Source organism: Monodelphis domestica, chromosome 4, assembly GCF_027887165.1.
Source record: "Monodelphis domestica isolate mMonDom1 chromosome 4, mMonDom1.pri, whole genome shotgun sequence".
NCBI classification, from domain to species: domain Eukaryota; kingdom Metazoa; phylum Chordata; class Mammalia; order Didelphimorphia; family Didelphidae; genus Monodelphis; species Monodelphis domestica.
The window spans coordinates 204,974,713-204,982,972 of NC_077230.1; the positions used below are offsets into that span (position 1 = coordinate 204,974,713).

The following is an 8,260-nucleotide window of genomic DNA, read 5'->3' on the forward strand; positions in this document are numbered from 1 at the left end:
AGAGTAATTCTAAAATAATTTGGTCACTCAGTGCCCTCAGGCTCATGTTGTCTAATTGATTTTTGCATGCCTATACTTATTACTCCAATAGTCAGCCTTAATTCATTTGATCTCTAATCCATCTCCTCAAATATTTTCTTAACTCAACAATAATAATACTACACATGTATACAGATAAAGCTTATTATTTAAGTTTAAAATGTATTTTATAAATATTATCTCATTTAATCTTCATAATAATCCTTTAAGGAAAAAAAATATTATAGGCCTTGTTTTGGAGATGAAGAAACTAAGACTTAAAGATAAAATGACTTACCCAGAGTCACACAGGTAGAGAGTTTCATAGACAGGATTTATAGTCATCTTCATGATTCCAAGACCAGCACTACATCCATTGTGTCACCCAATAATTTAGGGTTATAAAACATTTTACAAATATAAAAAAAGACAAAAATTCAAATGTCAAAAAAGTAATGTTTTTTGCTCTTTTCAACCATAAATCACCATTGCATCATATCAATTATAAAATATTTCTTACTTGTGACTTTCATTTTCTCAAACTGTACTTAGCCTAGTTTTCTTTTCTTTCCCAGAGATATGTGTCAATTAGTACATAAAAGGGTTATATACCACTTACCTGTTTGAGTAAAATTAAATGCTAGTTTTTGCCAATGCATTTTTCATCTGAGCCAAATTTCCAACAAATTTCCAACAAATCCTTTTCAACCCAATCCATGACCAAGTAACAATTAACGTAAAAGAGATCTATTCTTTATTTCTTCAAAGAGCATTTGGGAATTGAACATATAGAAAAGTTTTATATCATTTTGTTAGATTGATTCCAAGACATTTTAAATAATTTATAATTGTTTCAAATAAGATTCTCTTTCTACTAAAATAGAGAGACAGACAGACGAGAGAGAGGGAATGATAAAGAAGTTTAAAAAACATGGGATAGAGGTATTTACAGATATAATACTCATAACTGGGGTGGGGGGGTAGCTAAGTGGTGCAGTGGAGAAAATACCGTGTTTGGAAGTAACATTACCCCTTTTCCTGAGTTCAAATCTGATCTCAAAACTTATAAGTTGTGTGATTCTGGGCAAATTGCCTAACCTTATTTGCTACTCAATCTATTAAATGAGCTGGAGAAGAAAATGACAAACCACTCTAGTATCTTTGCTAAAAAAAACACAAATAGGGTCATGGGGGTCAGACTGAACAACAACTTATTAACATGACTGCAAATTAGATAAACTCACCCATTGGATGAAAGAAGAGAGAAGAATGGATTAATAATTAGAATCCAACAAGATAGTATTTCCAAGAAACAACACTTGAAAGAGAGATATATACCAAGTAAAAATAATGGTCTGGACAAGAATCTAATAAGTTTCAGGTGATGTTGGAGGAAAAAAAAAAGCAGAGGTAGCAAACAAAATCAAAAGCAAAAAATAGACCCAATTTTAAAAGATATTCAGGGAAACTACATTTTGTTAAAAGGTACCATATGCAACGAAGTGAAGCAATACCAAGTCCTAAAGCATCGAAATTCTTAAAGGAAAAGTTAAATAAGTTACAGAAAGAAAAAAATAATAAAACTTTAATAGTGAGGGATGTCAACTTTCCTTTTTCAGAAATAAATAAATCTAATCATAAAATAAACAAGAAAGAAAAAGCAATAAATAGACTTTTGGCACAATTAGATATTATTGATTTTTGAAGAAAATAGAATGAGAATAGAAAGGAATATACCTATTTTTAAATCGTATGTGGCATTCACAAAAATGACCATGTACTTAGGCACAAAAACCTCACAACCAAATGCAGAAAAACAGAAATATTTAATTCATCCCTCTATGACCATAATCCCATAAAAAGTTATATTCAATAAAGAACTGTGGAAACATAAAGGTTAATTGGAAACTAAGTAATCTAATCCTGAAAAATGAGGGGCTCATAGAAGAAATGAAAATAATAATTAATAATTTCAATGAAGAGAATGACAACATAAGCTAATATTATGAGATACAGCTGAAGAAGTATTTAGGAGAAATTTTATATCTCTAAAATTTATGTCAATAAAATGAAAAATGGGCATGTAACATAAAAATATAATTGGCCATATTAATAACAAATCTGCCAATAAAAGATTACCTCAATAAATGCAGAAAAGCTTTTGACAAAATATGTACTCATTTCTATTTTTAAAAAACTAGAAAGCATAGGAATAAATGGAACTTACCTTAAAATGATAAGTAGCTGTGGGAATAGAAACCCAGAAGAAAAACAACTGCTTGATGTTGATATAATAGGGGATATAGACTCTAAACAATCACCCTAGTGTATATATCAATAATAGGGAAATAGGTCTTGATCAATGACACATGTAAAAGCCAGTGGATTTGCATGTGAGTGATGGGAATGGAGTGGGAGGAGGGGAGGAGAAAAAACATGAATCTTGTAACCATGGAAAAAATATTTTAAATTAATTAAATTGAATTTCAAAAAAATGATAAGTAGCATCTATCTAAAATTGATAAGTATTATCTGTAATAGGGATAAGCTAGAAACCTTTACAATAAAATCAGAGATGCAGCAAGGATGCCTTTTATTGCCACTATTATTCAACATTGTTTTAGAAATGCTAACTATAGCAGTAATGTGGAAAGGAAATTAGACTGACAGTTTGTGGGGGAAGGGGCCAACTGGGAGTGGAAGTTGGGTCTTGTGACTAGCACTTCCTTCCTGTCGAGTTGGAACTTGCTTCCTGGTGTTGGAGGAGAGAGGAGCTTGTTCAGCCCAGTCTGGAGTGGCATGCTCTTTTTGGTTCAGCAGGAAGATTCAGGCCCAGTCTCTTCTGAAGGTCAGACCTGTTCTTGTTTGCTTTCTGTCTACTGCTAAGATTCTGAATTATACAAAACTGGACTGATATAGAGTAGACAGGAGTGGGAGAACCCTCCACCAGCCTCTGGGTCCTGGCCTCAGGTCTGAAGCTGAGAAAAAACTCCAGTTCCAATTGGTTATTAATGTTATATTCATTGAATTCACAGTCAGATAAGTGGACTCTCTTTTCTGGTCATAGAGGGAGCTGAACTTCAGTTCAGCCATTCTAGAACAAACAATTCTTATCGGACCCCTGCTGTTTCCTCTCAGCAGGGGCATCTCCCTCCTTTGCTTCACCAAGCAGTGTTCCCTCTCTCCCCTAAATTCCTCCATACCCCATACAAACCTCCCATTTATCCTCCTGTTTTCCAAATCCTATTTCCTTTCTCAATAAATATTACAGTCATATAAAAAAGAAATTAAATAATTTAGAATATATAATAGTAAAACAAAACTATCATCCTTTGCAGACATGATTTTATGCATAGAGAATCCTAGAGATTTATGCATAGAGAATCCTAGAGAATTAACTAAAAATCTATTTGAAATAAATAACAACTTCAAATGTTTCAAGATAAAAATTAGCCCACATAAATTAGCAGCATTTCTAGATTTTACCAATAAAATTAATGAGTAATAGAGGAATTCCATTCAAAATAACCATAGATGGTATAAAATACTTGGGAGTATACCTGCCAAAATAAACCCAGGAACTATATGAACAACATTACAAAACACAAATCACATCTAAACAATTGGAAAATATTAATTGATCATAGATATGCCAATATAATATAGCAAAATGATAATTGTACCTAAATTAATTTACTTAATAAGTACAATATCAAATTACTAAAATAATTTTAAAGGGATAAAAAATAAAATTCATGTAAAAGAATTCAAGAATATCAAAAGCATCAGTAAAAATTATAAAAGAAAGTGATTTAGAAGATAGCAATCTATTACAAAGTAATAATCATCAAAACAATCTAGTATTAACTAAAATATATAGTGGTGCATCTGTGGAATAGATTAGGCACAAAAACACAGTAGTAAATGACCATAGTAATCTTGAGTTTGACAAACCAAAGAAACAAGATTTGGTGACAAGAAATAACTATTTGACAGAATTTGCTGGGAAAATTGTAAAGTAATTTGGCAGAAACTAATTAGAGACCAACATCTCACACTATATGCAAAATGGATATATGACTTTCAGGTATTTTGATGAGCATGGAGTAGGAGAGCCTGGAATATTTTACCTCTAATGTTTATGGAGAAGTGAAGAATATATTAAATAAATAGCTTTATGAGATGTAGAGTAGACAATTTTGATTACATGAAAGTAAAAAATATTGAATAAAGCTTCTGCTGGATCTCCAACTCAACCCAAAACATGGCCATAGTGGCAGCTACTCCTCCTAGTTCACTTCCTCATTTTCCTTCCCCTCCTCAGAAGCCCCCCTGTCCTGGGCCTCCTGGGCCACTTCCCTCAGTCATGCTGCTCTTCTCAGTTAATGTAAAATGTGGAAAAGAAAAGTTTGATGGTGTGGAACTGAATACTGACAAACTTCCCATGGTATTCAAGATCAGCTTTTTTCACTGATGAGTCCAATATACTAAAGAGAAAGTAATGGTGAAAGGAGGCACTCTGAAGGATGACAGTTGCGGAAACATCAAGATAAAGAGCGGAATGACTGTTAATGATGTGATCAGAAGGTGGTCTGCCTGAGGAATCCACAGTTAAAACTGTTTTCATAGAAGACATGACTTCTATGAAAAATAGCTAGCATCTGCTATGGAATTGCCATCTGGATTGACAAATCTTGGTAATACCTGTTACATGAATTCTATAGTTCAGTGTATCTGCTTTGTGCCAGAACTCAAAGAGGCCCTTAAAAGATACTGGGATGCCTTGTGAGCTTCAGGGTAAATGGCTTCAGCCCAGTACATCACTGCAGTCCTTAGAAATTTGTTTGATTCCAAGGACAAAACTTCTTCCAATGTCCCACCTATTATCCTGCTGCAATTTTTGCATAGGGCTTTCACACAGTTTGCAGAGAAAGGTGATCAAGGACAATATCTTCAACAGGTTGCTAATGAATATTGAGTACAAATGATGCGAGTATTACCACAAAAACTGGAAGCTTTAGAAGGCAATTCTGTTATGGAGACAGATGGTGAATCAGCAACTGCAGCAGCATATAATCAATCAGTTCTTTGGTGTTAAGTTTGAAACTACCATGAAATGTACAGAACCAGAAAGGGAAGCCACCAAAGGGAAGGAGAATCAACTCAGCTGCTTTATCAGTCAAGAAGTCAAGTGTCTATTTACAGGACTTAAATTGATACTTCAGTAAGAAATCACTAAACCGTATTCAGCATTGCAAATAAAAGCTTTGTACAGAAAATCTTCCAAGATTAGCCAGTTGCCTGCTTACCTTATGATCCAAATAGTTCAATTTTTTTTTACAAAGAGAAGGAATATGTGAATGCTGAAGTTCTTAAGGATATAAACTTTCCTCTTAAGTTGGATGTATATGAACTATGTACACCAGAACTTCAAGAAATGATTTCCTTCCAGTCAAAATTCAAGTATTTAAAAGACAAAAATGTAAACCAACAGCCAAAGACATCTAGCAAAAGCAGTGGGGCATGTAAAGAAGCGAAATATGAGCCATTCTCTTTTCCTGACAATATTGGCTTTAATAACTGTTGTTATTATGACCTATCAATAGGGCTAACAGATCAGGGAAGGTCTAGTTCTTCAGGCCATTGTGTATCATGGATGAAAAGAAATCAAGATGAATGGATTGAGTTTGATGATGATAAGGTCAGCATTGTTACACCAGAAGATATCTTGCAGTTATCTGGTGGTGGAGACTGGCACATAGCTTTTGTTCTGTTATATGGGCCTCACAAATTTGAAGTAATTGAAGAAGAAACTTAACAATAATCATCATCTTAGCCATCTCCAACTACATGTGGAATAAATCTTGTTCATTGACCATTTCCGAACATCAAAGCTTTAGAAGAAATTTTTGGTGGTTCTAAATGGATTTCCCTTATGTGGGGCCAAGAGGGTGAAATCAGACTTCAAATTTGTTCCATGTATGAATAAACAAAACTAAAAACAAGACACAGAAAAGAGTTTATCTCTGAGCTCTGATGCCCCTATATAAAAGCAGCAAGCAGGAAGACTTTTTAAAAAAAGGCTTATTTCATTGTGCATTTATATATACATATATACACAATATATATAGTTCAAATTTTACTTCAAATACTTACTAGCTGTGTGAGCCTGAGTAAGTCACTTAACCTGATTTGCCTCAATTTCCTCATCTTTAAAATGAGTTGGAGAAGGAAATGGCAAACCACTCTGATATCTTTGCCAAATATCCTAAATAGTGTCACAAAGAATCAGATAAGAATGAAATGACCTCACAATAACAATGCACTATTGGTAGTGTTGTGAACTCATCCAACCATTCTAGGGAACAATTTGGGTATAAAAGTATATGTATCCTTTGACCCAGCAAGACCACTACTAGGTCTTACCTATTTCCAGCACTATAATGATCCAAGACAATACTGAAGCACTTATGAAAAATGCTATCCTCCTCCAAAGAAAGAACTGGAGTCTGAATGCAGCTAGAAACTTTGTTTTTATTTTATTATTCTTGGTTTTATTTGGGTTTTTTTGTCTGAATTTTCTTTTTCAACATGACTAATATGAAATGTTTTGTATCACTATTCATGTATAATCTATATCAGATCACTTATCTTCTCGATGATGGAGGAGGGGAGGGGCAAAGAGAGAGAATATGGAACTCAAACTTCTAAGAAAATAAATGTTCAAGAAAATTTCCTGTAATTGAGAAAATATTTAATTTCTTAAAAAATAAATAAGATAGACTGTAATTTAAGGAGAAAATGAATAAGCAAGATTAAAGATTAACCTTTCTATGTTTACAGTCTATTTCCCCCAAGAACACTCATTCTGAAAGGATTCATATTAATTTGAAGTATTCTAAATTTTGCATATTATTTTAATTTATTCATCCCCTTTTACAAATGCTTTTCCTCAAAAACTATTTTATCCTTTGGATTAAATGTGTGTTCATAGAGTTTGAGGTGAACATTTGGTCATTTTCTGGTACTGGTGTAGGAACAGCTTGAGATGTCACAATGCCATGTCTAGCCCTAATACATAGTATTTACATCAAGCCAAAATTTTTTCAACAAGTTTTAATATGATTTAAATCATGACATATCAAGAGTAGGATCATATTTTTGGAAATTATTCTTTTTATCAAGGTTTAGGGAAAATGATTTTCCCTCCTAGAGGTATTTTTATCTAAAGTTTTAGAACACTATCATAAGGATTTGGATGAAACTCCTTTTCCAGACAAGGCTGTCTTCAGAAGGGAAGATTAGAAATCCAGAGTGAGAAGGACTGATCTCCCCCATTTCTGCATTGCAGCCGTGTAAGAGAGAAGTTGCTAGGCAAGCATGCAACACAAAGCTGAGAAAAGAAGAGCTGTCGATCAAAAGGTAACATTCCATTAGAATGTTCCCAGGAAGAGACAGTTGGGAGCTAAGCCAACAGATGAACTGAGAGACTCACTTTTGAGCCAAGCTGAGAGGCTTCTGACTGGACCCCTCTTAGCTTCTGACCTGAGGCTGAGAGACCCTTGTGGCTTCTGGAGCTGGGGAAGAAGTTTTTTGAACTAACTCTCTCTTGGCTTTGGAGAGGGGAGGGAAGAAGAAGTTTTTGTGTGGCTAAGGGTGGTGGCTGAAACTGAAGAGCTAATTGTGTCTCTGGACTTGAATTAATCAAGCTGAGATTATCTGACTGGTTAAAAAAAGAAAGAAGAAAAATATTTGTCCTCCAGACTCTCTGACTGTCCCTGTGTCACAGTTGTGACAGAACTGCCATTTTCCCAATACTCTCCTAACTCTTTGTATAGATTAGGGATTACCCCATCCCTCTTACCTCATCCTCCATCCTGTCCTATCTTCCCCAATCAACCTCCTTACTTGAGAAAGAGAACAAGAGTATCTTCTCTAAACCTCACAGTTCATCTTGAGTTAGATAGAAGGTAGCTGACTAAAAGAGGGGAGGGGAAAGGAAGCAGGAGGGAGTGGGTGTAAAACAGGTGGCATTTTGAGGGAGGAGGGTAGGGAAAATCTTTATCTATTAGCCATTGAGTATTGATTAATAGGCAAACCCTCCAGTATACTTTTATTACAACTAGCAACCCTGTGACAAGGAAATCACTTTAAAAGACTGATATATATATATATATATATATATATATGTTAATTTAAGGTCGCCAAGGAATTCAGCTATGTAATTCCTAAATGAAAACTC

The 8,260-nt window shown here is 34.2% G+C and overlaps 1 pseudogene; it reads left to right on the top strand.

The window, feature by feature from the left end:
* The first annotated feature begins 4,384 nt into the window (after positions 1-4,384).
* LOC100617385 (ubiquitin carboxyl-terminal hydrolase 14-like) lies at positions 4,385-5,836 on the top strand (annotated as a pseudogene).
* Positions 5,837-8,260: the final 2,424 nt, after the last annotated feature.